At 40.7% G+C, this 23088-nt stretch overlaps 1 long non-coding RNA gene across 1 annotated transcript in view; it reads left to right on the top strand.

Moving 5' to 3' along the window:
• Positions 1-23088, top strand: part of LOC113748289 (uncharacterized) — a 39489-nt gene that overhangs the window by 5120 nt on the left and 11281 nt on the right. Inside the window, exons 2-5 of the long non-coding RNA XR_003464228.1 lie at positions 9078-9264; positions 14020-14108; positions 14399-14468; positions 16337-16383. This is a non-coding gene — a long non-coding RNA (uncharacterized LOC113748289). The remainder of the gene's footprint in view (positions 1-9077; positions 9265-14019; positions 14109-14398; positions 14469-16336; positions 16384-23088) is intronic.

Consider the following 23088-nt stretch of genomic DNA (forward strand, 5'->3'; position numbering starts at 1 on the left):
GGAAATGGAGTAGGGATGCTTGGAGAGTTCTGATGGATTCTGAGTTGCAGGAATAAATAAAAGCTCTGGTCTTTAGCTGAGCTCAGACCAATCGCTGTGCTTTGCTGTCCACAATGGATTTGCCACATTAACAAATCTCATCCAGGAAATCTGGAAACAGATGTGATGGAGTAGGTTCTCCACTCAGTCAGATTAATTACATTTTCCGGAGCTTGGCCCACGATTAGCCTAACCAAAGGTAGTACAGGATGAACTGTAGGTCTGAGTTTACCTTCAATAAAAGCTTAGTTTTGATGGTCTTTGAAATCCTGCTGTTACCTGACAGGATTTACAACTCATCACAGATTACCACTGAAAGTTTCTCAGATGTAACACCACACCTGAGTGTGAGATGGCTGAATAATGGGAAAATGTGAGGGCCAAATACTTGACAGAAGGATTATTACTCTAGACTCAGAGAAAAAGGTGAAATGGATTCAGAGTACTCTTGCTGGAGGTCTTTGCTTTTTGTGTTTAAGTATCACCAAATACTCTGAAGAATGCTTATATTATTACTGCTATTGTAAAGGAGTTATAGTAGCTTGCAAACTTGTCCACCGAAGAACTCCAGAACTACCCTTTGCCACACAGGTGAGGCCTGAGCCCCATTTTTAGATAACACTATCAACATCACTGTTTTTAATATCTGGAAATGCCTTTTTAAAGATGCTCTATGCAAAAACGTGAATGTGGTCTCCTCGTCAGTGTGATTGGCAGTTAACATTGCTGGCTACATAAAGAGCATGCTTTCATTTCAGGTTGAGGGGAGTGCACTGTAGCATTAAATAGGCCACCGACACAAAACGGGGACCACATAAATCCCCCTGACATTTCTGCAGATGGAAATACAAATGTTTATTTTTGATGGGGGAGAAAAACAAGTGGAAAATAAAATCCTTTTTTTTGTCTAGGAGAGTGGGCAGGCCTTACCTTGGGTTGGATATTTCTGGAACCGGGCTCAACTGTGACTGAGAGGAGGCAGCTACAGATCCAGCAGCTTTCAAGGTTGTATCACTGGATTTCATGGTTTCTCAGTACCTCATTCAGTTAATTTAATATATCTAAATGTTCTCTATCCGGGCCTTCATGGTCAAAGATAAGAGGGCGTTCATTAAGCCATCTGCGTGTCCTGATCTCAGTTGTGCATCTTGATAAAACACTTCCTGTGGAAGGAAATTGGAGCTATTTTTAGCTGTTTTTCCACTAACGTGTTTTCTATTTGAGGTAGAGCTTTACAAGATGTCAAGGTCAAGACCCAAGTCATTGTTGCCCGTAGGCATGTGCAGTAGCTCTTGCTGCCTTATTAGAGAATTTCCCCTTGTACTCACGTATGTGTCAGTCGTCGTATGAAACTGCAGGTTTGTCAAAATATCTGCACCTCACGCCCCTGAGGCAATGCTGTGTTTCCTATTCTTGGCAGATGAAGTGACCGTGATTCAGACTGGGCCTTGTGCTTTCCTTTCAAGGTTTTATGAAGGGGGATCTAGCAAAATACTATAATCCGACTTATGTAGCACTTTAAAAAGCTAAATTTACAGTGTCTTTTTACACAAATGGAAAAAATAAAGGCAGCGATGGAGGATAAAAGCAGCATGCAGGCAAGCTGATTTTAAATGTGTTAATATAGTTTGTACCTACTGAGCAGAAACTGAGAACTGTGTCTTTGTCAATGATGTCAGACATAGGATTATTTCTGTTGCCCAATGTCTGAACCTGTTACCTAATTGATAACTTTTAGGTAGTAATCTCAGATTAGGAAATGTAGTCATAATAAATTAAGTTTTCTGTGTAGAACATTTGAAAGACTGAAACATTCAGGTTGAAGTGGTGACTGAAGTGACTGAAGTTTGAGTATAAGCTGAAGTGACTGAGTGATAAACTGATGTGGAAGTGTTGAAGTGGAAAGAAACTGGTGTCAGTTGTGTCGGCTGCATTTGACTTTGAGCAGTTGAAGTGAGTAAATTATATATGAACAGCAGAAGTTTTGGGAATTAAGAGCCCAACAAGTTCTTTTTGCTTGTTCAAAAGTGAAGTCCTGAAAGGATTCGAGGTGTCAGTTTAAGTGTAACAAGCAGCTGTACTGTCATTTAAAGTACAAGGTGAAAGCAGCTGAAATGTCAGTTCAGGAGTAAGAGATAAATGAAGTTAAAGTGTCAGCGTAAAGTCACTGCAGTTTCACTTGAAGTGAAAGTGAAGTGTACTCTGTATGCAGGTGAACTGTCACTTGGCCAGTGCATGAGTTGAACCTTTGAAGTTGATATGAAGTTTTGTAGGAAACCCCGAATAATCATAATCCAGAAGTGTGTTTTGCTGAAAGCGATCAGTTAATTATACTCCGATGGCACTATTTTCACAGCTCTTTTTAATTAGGGTCATTAGAGTGACTTGAACCGTCACTTCTTAGCACAGGACCTGCGGCACTGGCAGGGTTAATCCTTTCAAAACACCATGACAGGAGAAAGAGAGGCTGCTCTCATATCACACTCAGTGTGACAGCACTGACTTCACTGCCATTTGTAGCGAGAGATAATTAGAAACCCTAAGTGGTCTTAACATCGGTGGATTCCTTTCACATAAAGCCGACCCACAGTAAGGGAAGGCTCCATACACTGTTCAGCCGTATGACATGAACATTTCTGTTCACAATAACCAAGACAGTTACCAGCACTTAAGGGCTCAGATCACTACAATGAAGAGGCGAGAAGGGAGTCTTGCTCTCGACAGTATGCAATGCGTGATTACTGTTGGAAAATCAGTTTGTTTGTGTAAGACACAAAACAACATGAGAATCAGAATCGGGTGGTTAGCTGCTTGTTCACTGTTAATTAGCTTAGTAACCACAACACAAACGCAGTGAAGTAAGCTTTACAGGCTCCGAGCTATCTGTCCAATTACTGAGCTCGAAAAGCCCGCTGCAGCCAACTGTATTCCCACTGAGTGTTTGTAGTGCTACATCGCTTCATTGTATGCAGGTTAGTTCCTCTGAGACTGGTCTCGCTTTCAAGGGGGACCGGGTAGTCAGTGGTTTTAAGAGAACTGGCTGCATCAAAATAACATTTTCCCAGTATCATGAGTTGTCCCAACGGCAGAATAAACCTCAAATCTTTACGTTGATCTCAGAGCTGAACACCAGTCTGCTTGCCTTGTTGTGTCCCGTTAATTAGAGTAGCCAACGTCTATTTGAGTCTGTTTATCCTGCCAGGTCTTCCTTACACTCTGCACACAGTTGCGTTCCACTGTGTATTTAGATATTACAGCCTAACAGATATCCTGGGATTTGAGGAATCCTTTCAATTAGACCCTGCCTCACAGTGCGTGCTGTTGTAGCGTTTACTCCCCTTACAGTACATTCTTTACCACCACCATCGTCGCAAGCATTTGAATTGTTCAAAGCACGTTGCCGCTGGACATTGTAGTCCACCTTAAGAACGCGTCCCCTCAGATAATGATCTGCGCTCAGTTTATTTATTCGGCTGCCTCTCGAGTATTGCTGCGTTGTTTTTGTAGTAAGGCCGGGAATGCGTGGACCGCACCATCGCAGCACATTGGAAGTGTATCAAAAGAATGTAGTTTCTTAAAAATGTTTGCCAGATGTTGCTGCTTCCAGCTGCTGCCGACGAAAGGTGTTTATGTTGGCAAGATTAATTGTGTAACATATGAATCTATCACATCACATGCTACTAATTTGCATCCCTGGCTAACGCTTTGAGTGGGTGTGCCACAAGACTCAGATGGCACTGTCATAGCCATGACACCTGTCATGAACATAAAGGAATCGTTCTGAATGTTTAATTCAATTATCGCTAACCCCATTGGCGATGACAGAAGTGACAGATTGACACTTGACAAGTCAAACACTCGACTGCCATGTCACCACTCCATGTAGAATATCCCTGTGATGACCTTTTTTTGTTTTCACAGAGTAGAAGCAGCGATGAAGTTGAAATGTTTTTCTGTCATAATTTACCGACAGTCCTCCAATCATTGTGACAAATATTCATGAGCTCTACTGCTAATATGAAATATTTGACACGTTCCAGTACACGTGAAAAATGCACAGAATGTTAATGAAAATGAAACGCCATAGGTCTACTCTTAATGCATTGCACTGCAGATATATTCCTCCAACCTGTGTAAAACAGACAGTGATATTCCCCAAATTAATTTAAAGCACCGCCTGAGCTACTGATCATCATCGAGAATGCTCAAGGTCAAATCCCTCAAAGTGCTGATTGTCGTCGCAATCACTGAAGCGTAAAATGAGGTGAAAAATAGTTGGCCCAGGCATCTCGCTGCTGTGCCTGCTATTAAAATGGCTATTTGCTATCTGTTTTTATGTCTGGCTCCATTCCTCTTCTCCCCCCACTGATTTTTTTTTTTTTTTTTTTTTTTTTTTTTGAGCAAAAGAGCTTCATTTTAATCACTGCCAGATTTGTGAATCCTGCTATGCACTGGGCACTCTGCCGTAAACACAGGTCCAAGACTCCGAGGTCCACCAAGCAGTGATCTATGTAAGAAACAGCCTGTGTGTTTTGATTTTTACCAGGCAGAGACAGACATGTTAGAAAATCATTAGAGACTTAACCTCCCTCTGCTGTCAGCTTATAGTCCGCTTGACCTTGTATGTTTCCTTATTTCTGGACTCGTATAATTGATTTTACAATGACAAAAGCAATTTAATTAACAGACCTGTTTCCTCATTTTGAGTAGCCGCAGTGACGGCAAAATGTTCCAGCTATCAAAAGTTTCCTAATTAATTAAAACACAAGTTGTTGATAAGTGCTGCCTGTCTTCACAGAATGAAAGGAGTTTGAGCCACGGTGCTTCCAGAGAAAAGTAGTGAAAAGTAAGTTTAATTTGAGTTTGAAGGTTTTCACGTTGACTCGGTGCAGTGCTGTCAAACTGTGTTCCCACACAGCTTTCATAAACACGCCACTATTTTTGGAAATCTGAATTGCAAGCAGCAAATAAGACTGTTAGGATTGTTTAGTGTGGTACATGTGGCCTGTTTGACTTTTTAATACACACTTAAGAAGTAGAAATTGGCAGTACAATGTATTGGCGTGCAGCTATTGTCTGATACTACATGTTGGCTGGACAGTGCATTTAGAATAAGAGTAATCAGTGTAAAGATGCTTTCCAGTGTTCCCTTATCTTTTAATGACATTTGTATAGTTTGAGATTGTACGATCTCTAGTGTGTCCATGCCTTTAAGGATTTGTGTGTGACGGAGGTCCAGATGGACTGAAAAGCAGACAGCCCAGGGCTGCTGATAATCTGTGATTATGCCTGTGGTTTCTCATCTTGAGGTATCAACAGGCTACCAGGTCTGGACTCTTTCATTTAAATTATGTCTGCTCTGCCTGCTGCGACAGCATATGTGAAATACCACAGCACAGTAAATGCCACAAGCCTCCAGTATATGGCCCAGCTTGTACTAAATCTCTGCACAAGTGCTTGATCTGCCGTACCTGCCTCCATAATCGTATATCAGTAATGAGCATCGTACAGAACTTTTCATAAGTTGCTTGCTTAACAAGTGTGAAAGGTAAAGACTTAGACAGATGTCATAAAATATGCAAAATACAAGAGGATAAATTAACTTTTAAGCGGTTACACAGCAAATAAATTCATGCAGTGGACAAACAAATATGAATTAACTGAAACGAAAAGGTCTGTCGAGTTGAAATTTACTTATAAGAAGCTGTAATAAGACAATTTTGACTTTGCCAGCCTGAGCTCTTCAGGCAATTTGGATCAAAGCCAGGAATTACAAAGTCTTACAAATAATGAGTAAAACTTTGAAAAGTAAGTAAACAGGGAAGCACTTTAGACATCAGGAAAAAAACAAAACAGATATACTTTTATTGACTAAATCCAACCTGCGGCATTCTGCAGAGGAATGATTAATTTTTTTTTTGCCCAAATTAAACCTTTAACCTTTTAAAACGGATGCTCAAGCTAAATAGGACAGGCTGATATTGAGTGGATGCTCAACAGGAAATGGTTTAGTAGCGAGTATAACAACTCAGTGAACAGATCCAGCTGTTTTTAGAGGAAAAGCAAGTATTGATGATGCTTGGAAGAAACAGAAGACAGAGAGCCGTTGACTACAGAGCACAACTTGAGATTTATAGATTTCTGCTTTTAAGCTTTTAAGAGAAACTTGGTTAGAATGATGTCACGGCAGCTTGCTGTTGGATTTGGAAAATTGTGCCATTAGTTGAGCTTGAAACTGATTCACAGTGCTGTACTGAAAGCTGAGAGTTTGTTCCTAAGGGTGGAGGGCCACAACCTTACCTGAGGAGATGTATTAAAAGTAAATGAGAGATATTACACTCAAAAATTTTGGCCACAAAATTTCCGTCCATTTGAATTAGTTTGTTTATTAGAACTATTACATAAATCTTATTACTTGTTTCACGTTGAGTTTATTAGTTAATTTATATTAAACCTATGTTATTCAAATGGATGGAAATTTCTGTCATGCATTTTTCAAAAAAAAAAACCAAACTTTTGTGTATGCTCATACATCTTTAATCTTCCTGGCAGAGTTTGTTTATTACTTTTACTTCACTCCTTCCAGTGGGACAAAGTCTTTTCTGCAGGGATGTATTGATTAATGCTTTTTTTCCAATGTTTTGAAACAATGAGGCTGAAAGTTATTGAACTAATAACAAACCATTTGGGAAGCAAGATGCAGAAGCTCTAGCTATGCGAGCAGCTCTGAGGGTGTGCTTAGTCACAGCAGTGCTTTGAACCAAACATTAACGTTAGCACGTTAACATACTTACAGTGGCAACTGTATTGTTACCATATTCACCTAGCAAGTGCTGAGCACTGATGAGTGACAGTTTGGCAGCTTGTTGGTTTGTTCATAAACCAAAGTATGGAACACATTTTGACCTGATAATGGTGTTTTGGTTGAGAGTTGAGGGATGACTAGTTCATCCTGAGTCATGCATGGTGGTAGCAAATTGAGACGTTACTCTAAACTGCAAAGTCAAACTCAGTGATTTTAGAGGAAAAGTGGGGACTGTTAATCAGCATTGGGGAAATCTGAACGTCTGCATAGAGTTTCAAGTTTCAGTCAAGTGGTGGACTGACTAGACTAGTTTTTACCATTTAAAAAAAAAAAAAAGCAAATGCGAACAAATATGTAATTATTTTATAACATTTAAAAATTTTAAGTTTTTATTTATTTTGATATAAGTTTTTAATATATAAAAAACACTGCCACAACCAATTTTGCAACACAAAAATTCTGAACAGTGGTGTCGGCTCTTGTTTATGACAACAGTCACACACAGAGCACGGTCTGTATGACACTTAAACCATGAGCACTAAAGAACTGCCTTTGGTAGATTTCAGTTTTATGGAAATGTAATTATTTATTTTGTTGCATTTGTGCTCTTTATAGCTTTTAAAAACATTATTTTGCCAGATACTCTATAAGTGCAGAATTTCAAATATTTTCTCTGTGCTTCCAGTTTTAATTACTAAGTATTAATATTAAACAGATTTTCACTGCTCGTGTTACTGTGAAATCTCTGGGCATTATATTTTCCACACTTCGTTGAAGTCATCTGCTGTTAATTGGCTTCCAGTAGAATATGACACACCTTTTGTTATTTCAGAGCTGACGCCCAGCTGGTGTTTCAGGTTGTTCCTGTTCTGTTCCCCGCCTGCCTTTATTAAATCCAATTCTGCTCTCAGCGCTTTTCTGATTTATTTAAAGATACGGCTGGTGTTGCTCACGAGCTCCATCTCCGTGGCCTCGGGTGGACATTGCCCAGCTACAAACAAGCCAAACCAGCCTACAACTTGATTTAACCCCGGCACTCAATTTCACTATCGTCTAATCTGTGCAGTCAGGTGATGATGTGGAGCTCAATCTTGTGAGGTTACACAGTTAAATGGTGCGTCTGCCTGTCAGCGAACATGCTGGCAGTACAGCAGGGGTGACCTCCGGCGAGAGAGGGTGTTTAGAGAGGTCATGGAAGGGTCGAACAGCGCAGGGTCATAAAGCGCCAAGAACATAAATGAGTGTCATGGCTGTCTTTGGATGTTCATGTGTGATATTTGTCAAGCAGGCAGCTTAAGTAGTGAAATTAGAGGGACAAATGCAGCCCAGCTGTGCTTATGTCACGTACCAGTTTAACAGCAGACAGTCGTGTTGTCTCGCAGTGTGGGATCCTGTACTCGCTCATCTTGATCCCAGATAGCTTCCGTCGCCTGCACATACTGTTTTTGTTTGTGTTGAAGCGGCTGCAGTGCGACAGCCACCTTGTTTGAATATGTGGAATGCTTTCAATTAAAGCGCGCTTCAGAGTGCAATTTATGCTGCCGAGCTTCATCAATGTGTGTGCGCTCTGGAGAGGATTAAGGGCCAAAGCACAGTTTTTAATCTGAGATTATGACTCTGCTTTCTACGAAAGGCTTCACTGCTGTCAGATACAGTATCACTGCTACAAGATATCTCCATGCTCACCTTTTTTAAAATGGAAGTAATGCTTTAAATGTGCCAAACTGGGGATTCTTTATCAAGTTTCTGTAAAGGTCCCTCGTGCTCCTCTTCTTTTAAACACCCAGATGTGATAAACAGGAGAGGAGTGAAAGCGATGAGACATTATCAGCTTCAACTCTTATTTAAACCTTTAACACGTTGTTGTTAACAAGCTCTTGAAGCAGCCCTGGGGAGACTTTCACACACTCACAGCTGGGAGCTGCACACCATTACCAGCCCCTTGCTTGTAAAATGTTGTACTGACTGCGGCGTTTTATCAACATTTCATTTTGCTAACTGGTTTTCAAAGCAGTGCGTCATTTTGTTGGTACTTTGCACCAGTCTTGCTTTTATTATTTCATATATCGATTTATTGCTCTTGCCCCTGCTGTTACATTTCTCTCAGTGAGAGGGTTACATGTACAAGAACTTTCTCCTCTTTGCTGCTGGACAGTTTGGTCTGTGTTTTGCCTTCAAAGACATTTCACCATCTGCAGAGTGTCTGATTCATTCATTCCCTCGTCCTGCACAGGTTCCTCCTGCCACTTTGGGCTTTCAGACCTGCAACTGTCCTGTCACCAGCCAACTTTTCCTGCCCTCAGGCTCCCAAGTCATGGCCTATTTCCTGACCGCTTAGAGATTTGCTGGTTGGATGGAAGTGTACTCAACAGGCTTTCAGTGCAGGATGACCTGCTGGCTTTCACAACATGGGCAGAAAGGTAATGCCAAAGCTCTGTTAACAGTTTGATTCAATTTCGAGTTTGATGTTTTGGTGCATTTGCAAAAGGTTATATATATATATTTTTTCCTTATACATACTAGCTGTGTAGCTCTTGGTTGGTCAGACTGAAGTATCAACATTTATTGGATATATTGCCTTGACAATTTGTAAAGACATTTCTGGAGTCTAGAAGATAAATTGTAATTTCCCTTTAGTCAGTTTTTAACTTATTCAAGACTTTATGACCATCAGCCTCAGCTGAACTGTTTATAGGGTTTGAATTAGCAGATGTTGGCATGTTAATGTGAACTGAGAATGTAAAAATAAACATTAAACCTGCTGAACATCAGCATGTTGACTGTCATTGTGAGCTTTAGCCACTTAGACTTTATTTTTGTTTAATCGACTCGGTAACTTGGTCCATTCATAAAGTTTCGTCTGATAGATTTCTCGTTAGTTTAACATTGTAGGGAAGTTCACCTTTCAAGATGTGAGGTTTATTGAAGCTTGATCACAGAATTTAGAGGGATTATCAATACACACGTCTGTCCTCTCTGGCTCGACTACTCCGCCCTCAAGCCTGGTCATGCTGGTCCTGACTATAAATGGTCATTCTAAATGTGCTCCACAAACAAGGAGATATTTTGTCTCTTAGTGATCCGACTTCTGTCTAGCAGCTTCTATGTTGCGTACGTATCTGTTTAAGGGAGTGAGACAGCCTCATCATCTGACCTCGGTTACCATAGTAATGATCACACTGGCGCGTCCTCTCCTAAACACAAGCATAGCTGCTGTGTTTCCAACTGTGCCTTTAGTAACCTCCAGACACGTGTGTGACCCCCATATGTGACATGCTGGAACAGAGAAAAATGTATATGTATTTACTTTTTGCGGTTTACTTTCCTTCCAGACACTCACTGTTAATGTTCAGTGCAGCTTCAAACAGTTAATAACTGGTTCAGACACATGTAGGCTATATACAATGTTTGTATGCATGTGTGCAACACATTGTAACCTAAGTACAGACACTTCTGCACACACTGTACTGCTGCCTGACATTTTATTTTATTCCACCCACATCCTTCACTCACTCCCACACACACACACTGAAGTTTTTTAGCATCACAGCATGGTAAGTCAGTTTCATTTCAGTCCATGAAGTGATTTTTTTATTTACTTTTTATCACCGTTCAAAAGCATTTAAGCATCAGAAATGTTGGCAAATCTGCCGACAAATCACCCCAAATGAATTTTCCCCCTCCCCAGGTAGTCCGAGGCAGCCCTCCATATCCGTGGTGTAAATGCACACAGCGGGGCCAGCGTTGGCCTGTATGTGCGCATGAGTGTGCACAGCTCGTAATAATCTGTCGGCTATCATCACTGTCAGCTATGCTGCTGTCCAATCCCTCCGGGATCAAACACACACACACACACACACACTCGTGTGCGCAAGAGATGAGCGACACAGCTGCTTGGGAGGAATGGAGAAGGCTGGGGATTACTGAGGGTTACCCACTGCTATTGCAGCTCTGTCTTCTCTGACCAAATACCCTTTACACTCAGACCTTTTAATAACCTCTGGATTGGTATTTTTTGGTAAATATGTTGCACATTTTAAATCTAACTAAATAAGATTATTTGTATGTGAGAACTTATTTGACTGACTCTGAAATGCTGGTGTTAAGTTTACCAGTCCTGGCCTCTTTAGCTTTGTCTCGGTCTTCATTTGTGAGTGTTGTGTGCATTATGTGTGAAAGACCTTGACTTGTGAGTGTTGTGTACATTCTCGCTCCCCACTGCTATCCATCCATCACTGATATTTACTGCATGGCCCTTCAGATAAACACCTGATGAGATGAAGTATTGATTTCCCCTCGCTCACACATACCTGCACACGGTACACTCTAACCTCACCGTGGCTTCTGTGTACTTTAGTCAGAGTATGCAGTTGATTTGTGTGTTGACTGCACTATTTCATCAGTGGTTTGTTTGCTGTCTTTCTCAGGTTAGATATACAGTATGGTGTGTAGTTACAGTCGATGTATTTAACTTGAGCTTAGTTGCTTAGTTTATCTATACTCAAACAGTTATTTTTATAAATGCTCTCAGAATTTGCCTACATGTGTTTTTCTTTCTGAAATTGGAAATAGCTCTTGACTGTGTGCCTAACGCATCCTGTGGGAGTCTATAGACTGCCAGGCTCGCTGCTGTAAGCCATTTGGTCCTTCAGAGATGTGAGTTGTCTCCTCAGTACCAACACATTTAAGATGTACAGCAGTCGCTTTCTTCCTCTTTCTAACATTCAAAGGTGCAGCCGAGCTCTGGAAAGAGTCCAGGTCACTGACATTAGGGTGTTATCGGCTCTTTGCCGACGATCCCGTCCTTCTGGCTTCAGTGAACCTTGGCCACTCATGTGCACTGGAGCGGTGTGTTGGCTGAATGTGATGTGGATCAGCACCTCCAGGTCCGAGGTCCTGGTTTGCTCTCTGAAAACTGTGCCAGCAGTTCCAATATCTTGGGCTTGACTCAAATGAGGGAGCTGCCGCAGTGACGTGGATGTTGTTCTGGGCTGTGGTGGAGTTGGGTGAAATTGTTTTAGTGCTTTGTATGTTCTGCATAGACCACCCAGTTGCCCTGGGGGTACCTGGGAAGAGCAACCTGGCTAAATAGTAACACAATACAGTGCATTAAGAAAACTCATGCGGTCTCAGTTCAGATACTTTTATTAGTACACTTCTATGGTAGTACACTGTGTACTTCCTGGCGTAGTCTCAATTTGAGTACGGCCGTTGTGCACTCATGGGTGTTGGGTAAAGTGTTGCAACAACTTGCATCGGTAAATTGTTCACCACAGCTGCTTCATCCCCAGCAGTTTCCTCTGCTGCCAATAACACAGTGCCATGCTACAAAATTCATAGTGACTGTTTTGTTTCCAAGGGTGAGAGCAATGTTCAGCCTTAGTATAATTTATGGATCACGTATTGATTCAGGAGGCTGCTTTTGACTTTACAGACTGTTATTCATCTTATTTATATTAAAGCCTGGTAAAGTCAGCTGGTCAGTGGTGTTGGAAATGGAATTCACCAATAAGTAAATAAATAGGATGAATACAGATTCCCACTGGCCTGAAAATAAACTAAATCCATACAGTTCTTTAGAAAGTACAGAAATAGAATGACAATCGATGCACGTAGCTTATCACGTCAACTTATTCTCACCCCGTTTCACGCCGTATCCACAGATCACAACGTCGCACATCTATATAGTGTGAAAATGACTCATTCAGCTGGAAACCATGTACTGTAATTTACACCTGTTTACCCTTGTTAATCTGCTTTGTAAAATTAATTACACGTTGTCGATTTGTGCGTTTTGTTTTTATCTTGTGCTACTATCACAACACTGGATGAAACAGTAGTGGGGTGTAAAACCAAAACATTGATTATAAGTTTTAATCCATGTCTTACCTTGGTAGCTATGGTGTAAACTGGACCTGTGGTTTAGTCATGACTGTAGAAACTTAAAGCTTCTGCACACATGGTTTAACCGAGCGTTCAGTGGGTTACCTTCAGTAATTTGAGCAGAGTCTTAAGCTCTGAATATAAACATGTTTGTTCACTGGAGAAATCCTCAGACTACACTTATGCATCCCCCTCATGGCTCTGCAGTCGGCAAATTATGTCACTTTTCACTTTGATACCAAGCGCAGGTCATTTTGAACAACAAATGCAGCCTTTTATCTGGTGAGGACGTTCTATAAAGATCAAGGAGTGAGTAACCCTCTTCTTTGCCTCAACAGCCGTGATCAAAAAGTCCTTGAAACCCTGCGCTGCCATCAGTTGCTGAAGACTTCTGTTGCAAAATAAAAGCATGTAAACTCTCTCTGCTGGGTAAATATGTAGTTAAAATTTGTGTATACTTGCACAGTTCTAGAGGAGGTTGCTGTATGGGGAGTGGGCTGTGTGGGGTGTGAGTTCTCTGAGGTGCAGCTTTGTGACACCAATAAGCCGGGCTGTCGCTCTGTAATGAGCTGAGAAGCTGCATCCCACTCTTTGGTTCTCTGGTGTAGCAGGTCTCATGCTATTTTTTGACGAGGACTGAAAATACCCGTCCGTCCTGCTCAGGCAGGAAAGGAGAGGACAACAGAGTAGCCGGGCTGTGTGTTCTGGCGTCGGGTCAGCTGACGAACTCATGGCTGCGTGTTTTCTCAGACAACATTTATTTCCACGCAGATGTTCCACTCATGACAAATACAGTTTACTGTCTTGAATATTTAATGTTGAATTGTTGTTTGGAGGATTCACCAGCACCTAGTCAATTATCTTCAACTGGGTTCAACATGCATTTATATTTATAGTATGGTAGTTACTTTGTGTGTGCCTCAGTACCTTTATTATGCCTGAAGAGTGTGTGTAATTACTGACAGCAGCTCATATCATTTAGTCTTTGGAGTGGACTGAAGGATTTATTTTACAAACTGGTCACGTTCTGTGTGGAAACCTGGCATCTATACAAAAGTAATTGTTTCTTGAATGTCAGCCGGGATGTTTGGATTTTTTTTTTTTCTCATGCTCTCACTTTCATTTTGGACATTTTTCTTGTTATTTATGGTTTGTCTTGCTTTGAGGGCAAAATAAGTTTCAGCGCTGTCCACACAACACTGAGTTTTGAGAGAATTGTTCCTGCAGAAGAGAGGCTCTGCGTGTATATCATGACTGCAATCTGTCTTTTTGGTCTTGTTCTCTGGCTACAGATCAGCAGCTCGTGGCGGCTGGTGGAATCCGGTGGGCGAATGAAACGCAACAGCTGATGTTTTCATGATGCAATCCCGGCATAAAGTGGGTAAGCGCATCATCAGTCGCTCAACAGTCTCTTTTATTTAGTTATTTACTCAGGAGTTCAGCCTGTGGGCGTATGTACATTGACTCCACAGCACAGACGGTACAACTGTTATCTCCACAGGCTTTGTTGGCAGCTCTAACCTGTCATCTCCAGTAGCGCAGTAAAGTTTAGAAACAGCTGAAAATAAGTCTTTTTTTTTTTTTTTTCTGTGAAAAATTCTTGCTAATTAATTTGAACCTAAAACAGATGGTCACGTTTTTCTGCTGCTGCCGCTGCTCATTGTATTCCAGACAAACCGCAACTGTAAGATTTCCTGTAAGCGAGGAGTCTTCCCAGAAAAAGGGCCCTGTCCAGACACAGGTAGTTAACACTCACTGCAAACATTGAAATGACCAGGATATAGACTTATTGTTTTTACTTTATATTATGGAGAAAGACAGCAGCAAAATGAGTTTTGTTTTTTTTTTGATGAAAGTTAAAACGTCCAGTATGGTCCAACCTTTAGGAGGATAATTGAAAAAATGAATTATAAATGCTGAAACTGCCAATATTTTTATGTCAACAATGGATAAAAGGGTACAAATAATGCAATCGATCATGCGATTACAGTTATTAACCATCAGAAAATTATAGCTGAACGTTTGCTTCAGTCTGAAAGCTCTCATTAGTGATTTCGAGCAGCAGCTAGAAAGTTTTAGTCGAGCAGTTAGAGGCAGATGTTTCCTTCATGAGTTGACAAAGTCAAAACAGAGCTAAAAGAGGGAATACTGAATTTATATTCATCAGGTGGCCATAAACACGACTTCGTATGACTGCTAATGTTTTCTGATATTGGTGTGTATCTGCTGGATGTGTAAATAAGCATCTGTTTGCTAACATATCAGTGAACATGTCTTTATAAGTAGATTAGCTCAGGTCACTGTTGTGCGTTTGCAGCTTGACAAGATGAAGTGTTTTTACCTCAGCTGCTTTCACATCAGAGCTCAGCGTGGTACACCAAATCCAAAGTGGTGATTTTAAATATTCTGGGTCAGTCTTTCACAAATACAAAAAACAAGCTTTAGTAACTGCACTGGAAACTAAACTAATTGGCATTTACTTTCCCCCAAGCACCAAAGCAGCATATGACAGAAACATAGTGTACCCAGTCATAGCACCATATTCCAAAGGTTTCCAAATGGCGTTTTGATTTGCATTTTTCCTCCTGCCAACAAGAATGAGCAATTTAGGCCTGTTGCACTCAAGAAAGACAGGCGTTGCTTGGCAAAAATCACACATTGTGGCTCAACCCCCAGAAAATAAGCAATTAACACCTGCTGTCCTACCCTTGCTCGCCCCTCCTGACTCCCAATGATTCTCAAAGCCCTCACCACCCTATTAAATCCAAAAATACGTGTCTATATGCATGTATGTGCTTTTTTGTCCGTGATTCATTTTATAGCACATGAGCACAGCAAGCAGTGGATAAATAAAGAAACCCCATTTTGTGCTTATGTTCTGACACAGTTTAGCAGGCCAACAACACAAAACATGTTACAGCTTATATGTTCTGTACAGAGTATTTATTTATACTCCATTTCTCCAGCTCTCCTTGCGTAAACACAGACAGACTCTGATGGCCTCGTAGCTATTCCTGCTCCTTCCATTACAGAGCAGCAGCATGGTGCATTTACTGATGCGCTACACTTAGTGGCAGAAAGGTATACTCTCGCTCGGTTTTCAAGAAGTAGTTAGGAGAAGGCGTAGAATCAGAGTTCACGAACTGAACCATATGGAGAGTCTGGACTGTCGCTGTATGTGACTAATGTCTGATGCTGTCCTGTGATGTACTCCACTGCACTAATGTCTAAATGGAGCCATGTCCTTTTCTGTTTTGTGGGAACACGTATTATAATAGTTTTTTTTCTACAATAAAGGCAAAACCTCAGTAGACTGAACACAGCTTTTAGGGGAATAATTCATTGACAGATGGTAATGGACATTTGGAGACATGCTTATTCGCTTTCTGGCATACAGTGAGATGAGTACATCCACACCACTCAGATGTATGCCAAATATAAAGCATCTACATCTACAGTAGGAGACTGTTAGCTTGCATAAACGTCAAGGAGGGCAAAACTTTTAGTCCTCTCTAAAATTATGAGCTTTTGTCTTTTTAAACTGCACAAAAACTGGTTTTACAAAGGTTATGTACCAGACTAATGCTTGTTGATATCTTGTTATACCAGCAGATACTCTGAAGACTCTGAAGTTCAATACCAGGTCACACCAGCAGGTAAACTTTCCAGCAAATTCAGTTAGCTACCTTAACTGAGAGGATTCTCTCATGGGAATCATGTATTTTATTATTGTAACAAATTAGCTGTGCACTTTTATAGTATTCATATAAATTACTCCTTAATAGGTATCAGTGGGTTGGAGTTATCAAACTCATTTATTGAATGAACTGAACAATCCAAAAAACTTCACCAACTAGTCCCAGTCAGCGTGGTCACTACGTCCCCATTCCTCTATAACCAAATGCTTTGCAAAGCTGTGGATTAATATTGTCCGGTGGGACCAGGCCTTCACGCTCGAGTTGTGACTTGAGCTTTAGAGGTGCTGGTAGGCAGGTTTGCTTTTGGACAAAGCCAGACTAGTGGGTTCTCCTTTATGTTAAACTAACTAGCTGCTGGCTGTAGCTTCATGTTTAATGGACAGAGTGGTAGATTGTTGAATTTTCATCTTGTGACATTCTCCTGCTTTTCCTCTGAAGTTCGACATGCTTGCAGCCTCGGCAGATTGAAATGAATAAAAGTCTTTTTGCATTACTCATGGATTAGAGTTCTCTGTAGCTACGACGGATTTCCGTCAGACTTCACAGAGGCGACTTATGAGATCATTGTAAATCGGAGATTTAGAAAAAACGTGTTGGCTGATTTCTATGGACAGATTGTCACGCTCTGCAGCCAATGGTAACGTTTACAGCGTGTGTGCCTGACCAATGACAGTAGAATGACACTGATGTAACAATTAGTTTTTGACTGCGTCACAGAGCTGTGACGTCATTTTGAGACTCAGTTTGTAAAGTTCAGTCAACACGTGAGAACTCTTCTGACCAGATAGTCTCCTGTTGTGTGCTACATGTGTGAAGTAACTATAGTGTGGACTTTCACACTTCAGACTTCAGAGTCTCTCCCTCCTATGGCACTGAGTTACTATGGTTACAGGAATGCCCTGAAACTTTATAATGATAATAAGTTTGTAGTTAGTATGACTGTATAAATCATGAATGTAGCCTGCCTGTAGCTCCATGCTGAAATCTTGTGTTATAATATATAGAACAAATGTAAAGCCTCAGAGCTTCTTGGATTATTAACAGTGATAGTGATGGCAGAAAGGTGAGAGTTCACCATCACACTGACACAAGGCTGCAAAAGCTCTTGTTGCTTAATCCTAGTGCTGTTTGTTTGATGTATTTTTCTGTTAAATAAGAGGCTCACTGGAAATACTACTACTACTACTACTACTACTACTACTACTACTACTACTACTACTACTACTACTACTACTACTACTACTAATAATAATAATAATAATAATAATAATAATAATAATAATAATAATAATAATACTTGAGACAATCTTGGCAAAAAAATCAGTTCAGTATCAGTTTGATTTCATAGATTAAAAATGACTTTTAAAATGACCCTCCTATGAAACACTGTTGGTCAAATATTTAAACTTGATGTCTGCACTAGAGATCATGGTTATGAGTGCAGTGAGGCTGGAAATCTCATCTTATTTTTTTAGCACGCGTCAAGTAACATTACCTTAACATCTCTCACTAATTGCAAATGCGGAATATGACTTGGCCGCAGTTTAGAAAAATTCAGTCAAAAGATTTTTATTTTTTTTGCTTTAATCCATGGCATTACTGCTGAAAGCTGGTGTTTTGCAGTTGGTTTAACAACATCAAGACAGCCGACTTGACTGTTGGGTATGAAACTTTTATAAGGAACATTAAAACTGTCCTCCAGATGGCCTCTGCTATTAAGTTTGACATGAGTCTGCTGCCCACTCTATTCGTTTTGTTTCTGTGATGTTCGGGCAGCTTGTTTGTCGTTGCTCTGTTGAAAGATTCCCTTTTTTCTCCTCCACTGGGAGAGAAAGAGAGAACTGAGACTGCTTTGAGAAGAGACTGAAAAAAGGAGGATTGATTGTTCTGTACGTTTGTCCCTGCTGTTAGCCGTTGAACAGCAGTGATGATTTGATGTGTAAGCAGATAAATACAGTTGATAGATACACGATATAGAGAGAGAAGAGGCTCTTTTTCTGCCCATCTGAAGCTTAGGCAATAACGCTAAGCCTTTCAGAGGAGACATGATTTATTTAAACCAGTTTACATGAGGGAGCAACATCACGCAGTTTGCTGCTCTTAAAATTCTTTTTCTTTCTTTTTTTAAAAAAAAGGAGGGATACCTCCGCCCAAAACAAAGATGAACAAGCCCGACATGTGCTGTGCTGTTGTTCCTGTAGTGTCACTCTGCTCCCCAGAAAAATTTCTGTTTCAGTTGTCATGAATGATTGAATTAAAAGTGGTCTACTAGGGGGGAGACAATCAAAACAAAAAGCTGAAAAACATGCAGAATTAATAGAAAAACAAGACAAAGATGACAGGTGAACAGTAAGAAACGAGCAAATGAAACAAGCTGTCTGAGCAAGTGCATTTTTTTTTTGTGTCTTGCAAATAACAAAAACATGTTCAGTAGCAGATGCCAGCCACAGACTTGGCAAATGTTACAGCCGCCTGCTCATGGAGTTTGCTTCTTTACTCAATGAATTCTAGTGTCCATTTTTATAGAAATGAAACAAATGTAAATATTGAACTCACTGTGAAGGTCCGTTTAGATGTCATGGATAGGACCTGTGAAAATGTCAGCTAAAAAAGATGAAAAATGCAGATATATTAAGTTGCATTACTTGAATTGTATGATCTTTGGGGCTAAAACTCTAAGTGTTTCCCCAGTTTTGACCGTTCTTTCTAATGTGTGCCTCAAGTCCATCAACTTCATAGAAATCATCTTTTCAGTGGCTTGAGTGAAACTATTGTCTGTTGGCAATTTCCCTTCTCCTGGTCCATTTGTTCTTAAGTCGTAAGTTATTTACAACACAGCTAAGAGAAATCTGCAGTCAGTGTTTGGGTGTCAGTCCGTGGAGCAGACATAGGGGCCAGTTTCTCAAGCGTCAGCTTGAATCGACCAGAATGCACTTAAGTGCACAGCCTTAGGATTGTGGAAGTTTCCATAAGAGCCTTGACTCGCTCTCTACACTTGACAGTACGGTAATCCCTGTCTCCATGTACATTGAGCATTTGTGTATTAAAAATGCAGTTTGATGCAAAGCATGTAGAAAATAAGATTTGGACAAAATACTGCAACAAATATGACAGCCTGCTGATATGTGGTGTTCCTGTGGAGTTGAGACACAACGTCCTCCACTCGAGCATGCCCACAGACGACAGACACGCGGAAAGACACGCGACAGGCTTCCCCGCTAATTATGCTCTTTGTGTGCGTGTGTCAGTGCCACTTAGGAGCAAAGCCTGATTGCGCCTCTGCATGATAAATGCTCCTGTCTAAACTGCTCTTCTTAGCTGCTTCTGCTGCCTCAACTGTGTTCTTCTTTGAGCTCACGTAAACTAGGAATTGAGTTATTTATTAAATGGCATCCAAGTGGTTGGTCGCTCATTTTAAACTGCTGTATTTTTCATTTAAAAATTGATCATATGATCAATGATGTGCGTCAAGTCTGTATGCTAACTAGTACCCTATGTCATATCAGTGGAAGGAGAGTAAGGCGAGGGGTATTCAGTCGCTGTATTCTTTATCCTTACCACTAGGTGGTACTAAAGGTAGTCATAGATTGTGTAACAGTTTGTTTCTTTGGCCTGCGATTAAATTCAGCTCATGACACATGCTTGAAAAGTACCAGACGTTTACAGGTTTCAGTAGTTGACCAGTCAGCCGCCCACCACCAAAACAGGAAAAAGCTCAAAACACAGTAGTTGTCTACCTTTGCATGTCCCACAGGCAGTGAGTCAAATTGAATTTAAAAAGCAATTATCAAACATCTAGAAGAAAAACACCTTCTCCATCTGAGTGATCCGGCTGTCTGGTGTTATTTATTCCTTATTGTTTTTCTCTAACTTTTACTTTTTCACCTCAGCCAAGCATAAAATGTATTTAATCTAATGAATTAACAGGATTTTATTTAATTTCTGAAATTTACTGTGGTTTTTTTCACACTTTCGAACTTCTTATGCATGCTTATTTTTTTTACATTTCAATTTAGGCAATTTTTTTTTTTTTTTTTTTTTTTTTTTGTGAATGGGTTCCTGCTGGGTTGAAATGAAGATGGCTGCCACACATCCATCTGTCATCTTCTTTGAGCAGCTAAATGTCTTAGTGGCTGGATTTTGAAATCTCAGGCTTTTAATTTTTTTGCTGAAAAAGCAATGTTGGACTAGAATCTGTACCGAGAGAAGAAAACGTGCTGGTACATTCTTTTTGTACCTTTTCTGTGATGGCTACTTTTGTAGGATGGAAATAATTCCCCCAAGCGGGAGAGTTTTAGATGTGCTTTCCCCAGGATATCCACATCAGCAGGCTGCCTCTGTTAACTGCCAGGCCTTATCTCTCCGTCTGTGTCCTTCCTTCTCCATCTCTGCCCCCCTCCTTCCTCCTCTCTGCCTCCCTTATCTCCCATGGAGACTTTTCTCCCTCTGTCATTGCTGTCTCTGGTCGTCTCTCTTCCGCTCCATTTCGGTTTCCTCGCCCGTCTAGCTTGCTCCTGTCCCTGTCTCACTTTCACCCCAATCTTTTTATTTATCCTCACATTTAACCCCCTTCTCTTTCTCAGCATCCTCACAGACACTCGCTCGCAGATCGTCCTCGTGTCATCTGTCATTTGTCTCACAGCAGGCCATCTTTTGATCAAACGCGTGACTATTCGCACCAAAACTTTCTGACATCCAGCGTTCAGAGACAGGGTAGGAATCTCCAGATTCTTGATAAGTATAATGAAAGATTCTCATTTTTCATGCAAATGACTCGGTACTGTAAGCAATTAATTACTGAAACGTCACGCTGTTTCCATCAATCAAAGGAAAAAATGACTAAATTGTATTTTTGGAGTTTGAAATAGACAAACCATACCTTTCTTGTACAGTGCATTGAAGCTTTAAGGCTTAATTGCGTCTAATGGAAGCATTTCTCGAATCAAGTAGCTTAGTCAACAACAGCTTAGTCATAACTCTTATATACACGTATTGTTTGCGTCTATACTTTGGGACATATGCTCGTAAGCTTTTTTTGAGAGATGAGAGATGGATTGTATTTAGCATACAGACATGAGTGGTATCTATTCAAAGCCACCACCTAGCAGCAGGATCAGTTATTCTGGTTCAGATCTGAGGTAACAAAATCTACTTGGCTCATTAGCTGATACATGAATTACACATGATATAACAAGTTTATGATCTACTGCCGCCTTTTTTAGTTTTTATGTTAAGTTAACTGACTGCTAGTTGTTGAATGAACGACTTGACCTTTGACCTGATTATAACATTCATCCTCCCTGTGTTGAAATGAATCTGAGTTCCTTGGCTTCATATTCATGCAGGCTCATAGATTGACCTCTGGGACCTCACCAGTAGAAAGTTTTAAGGCTTTCATTTTTAAAAATAACATGCAGTGTTAGACATACAAAGTTGCAATGCAAAGTGTTAATTGCTGTTCCTAACAGCCACACTTGGAGGCAGGTTAAAGGCCACAGAAAGGAGTTATTAAATATCAGAATAACTTCACACGCTGTCTTAGTCATAGTGTTGCTGATATGGCTGTGACAGAAATAGTTGTGTAAAGAATGACCGAGAGGTTTTTTCTTATCCTATGTGTAATCGCTGCATGGTGTGTCATTGTCACATTGTTGTTTTCAGAAAGTTGCAGTAATTGTGACGCAGACCAACTTTAGGAGCATGTTTTTTAAATGCTGTTTGACCATTGAACAAGCAAATCTGATGGCGCTCTGTATACTGGCACATTTATTGTTGGCAACTGAGGAGCTCCGCTGTGGGCTTGGTGCCTTGCTTGAGGAATGTGCATCAGTTTATTTGCCCCAAGGACAGTAGTGTTACTCATTCATCTTCCCTTCTACATTTCTAGGGGATTTGAAAAGTGGCCTTCCAGGCACAAGCCTGCTTCTATAACCTCTGGGCTACTACTGCCCCATTTTACGCTGGTACTGCTCCCAACAAGGACTGCCTGTACCGGGAATGAATAAATCAGACCTAGAAAGCATTTGGATAGTCTGTAGTGATGTCCGATCAGCCTGAAACCTCACTGATTAGCAGTGGTTCACATTGCTGAGTGCAAGAAGCACTGCAGATTTCACAGGGTTAACCCTTTCACCTCCATCTGCTCCATTATAGATTACATTTAAGGTTTCCAACCCAGTGAAATATAGATCTCACAGCCAGTTTGTCATTTTCAATGTAATATTACTTTTTCTCACCTGGAAAAGCCGCACTCTGCTCTCTGAGATTGTTGTCTGGCATTCTGGGAAATCACAAAATAAATGTTCTGAAGACAAAACATCAGAATTTGATCAAGAGCAGCTGGGTGTGGGTTGTGAAGCTCATGTCGTCTTGGCTACATTTCGAGGTGGCCCTTTAGTGGAAAAAGGCTGTATCCCCTCCAGGATCCCACCTAACCATAAAGAAATATCTTTACTAAAAGGCGTGTATTACCCCTCCCCATTCATGGGCAGAAGTCTATTCTATTATCGACCAAGAAAAATGAGATGAGAGTGAAGAGGAGTACCATTGAAGATTAAACTGCAAGTCCTGTGAGGGTAATCAGCCTTCAGGAGGGCTCAATCTTTATAGCTCTCTCCATGAGAGGTAGAGCTGCTGAAGCTTTAATCCAAAAGAAAATGGGGC

This window comes from Larimichthys crocea, chromosome XIX (assembly GCF_000972845.2).
Source record: "Larimichthys crocea isolate SSNF chromosome XIX, L_crocea_2.0, whole genome shotgun sequence".
NCBI classification, from domain to species: Eukaryota; Metazoa; Chordata; class Actinopteri; family Sciaenidae; genus Larimichthys; species Larimichthys crocea.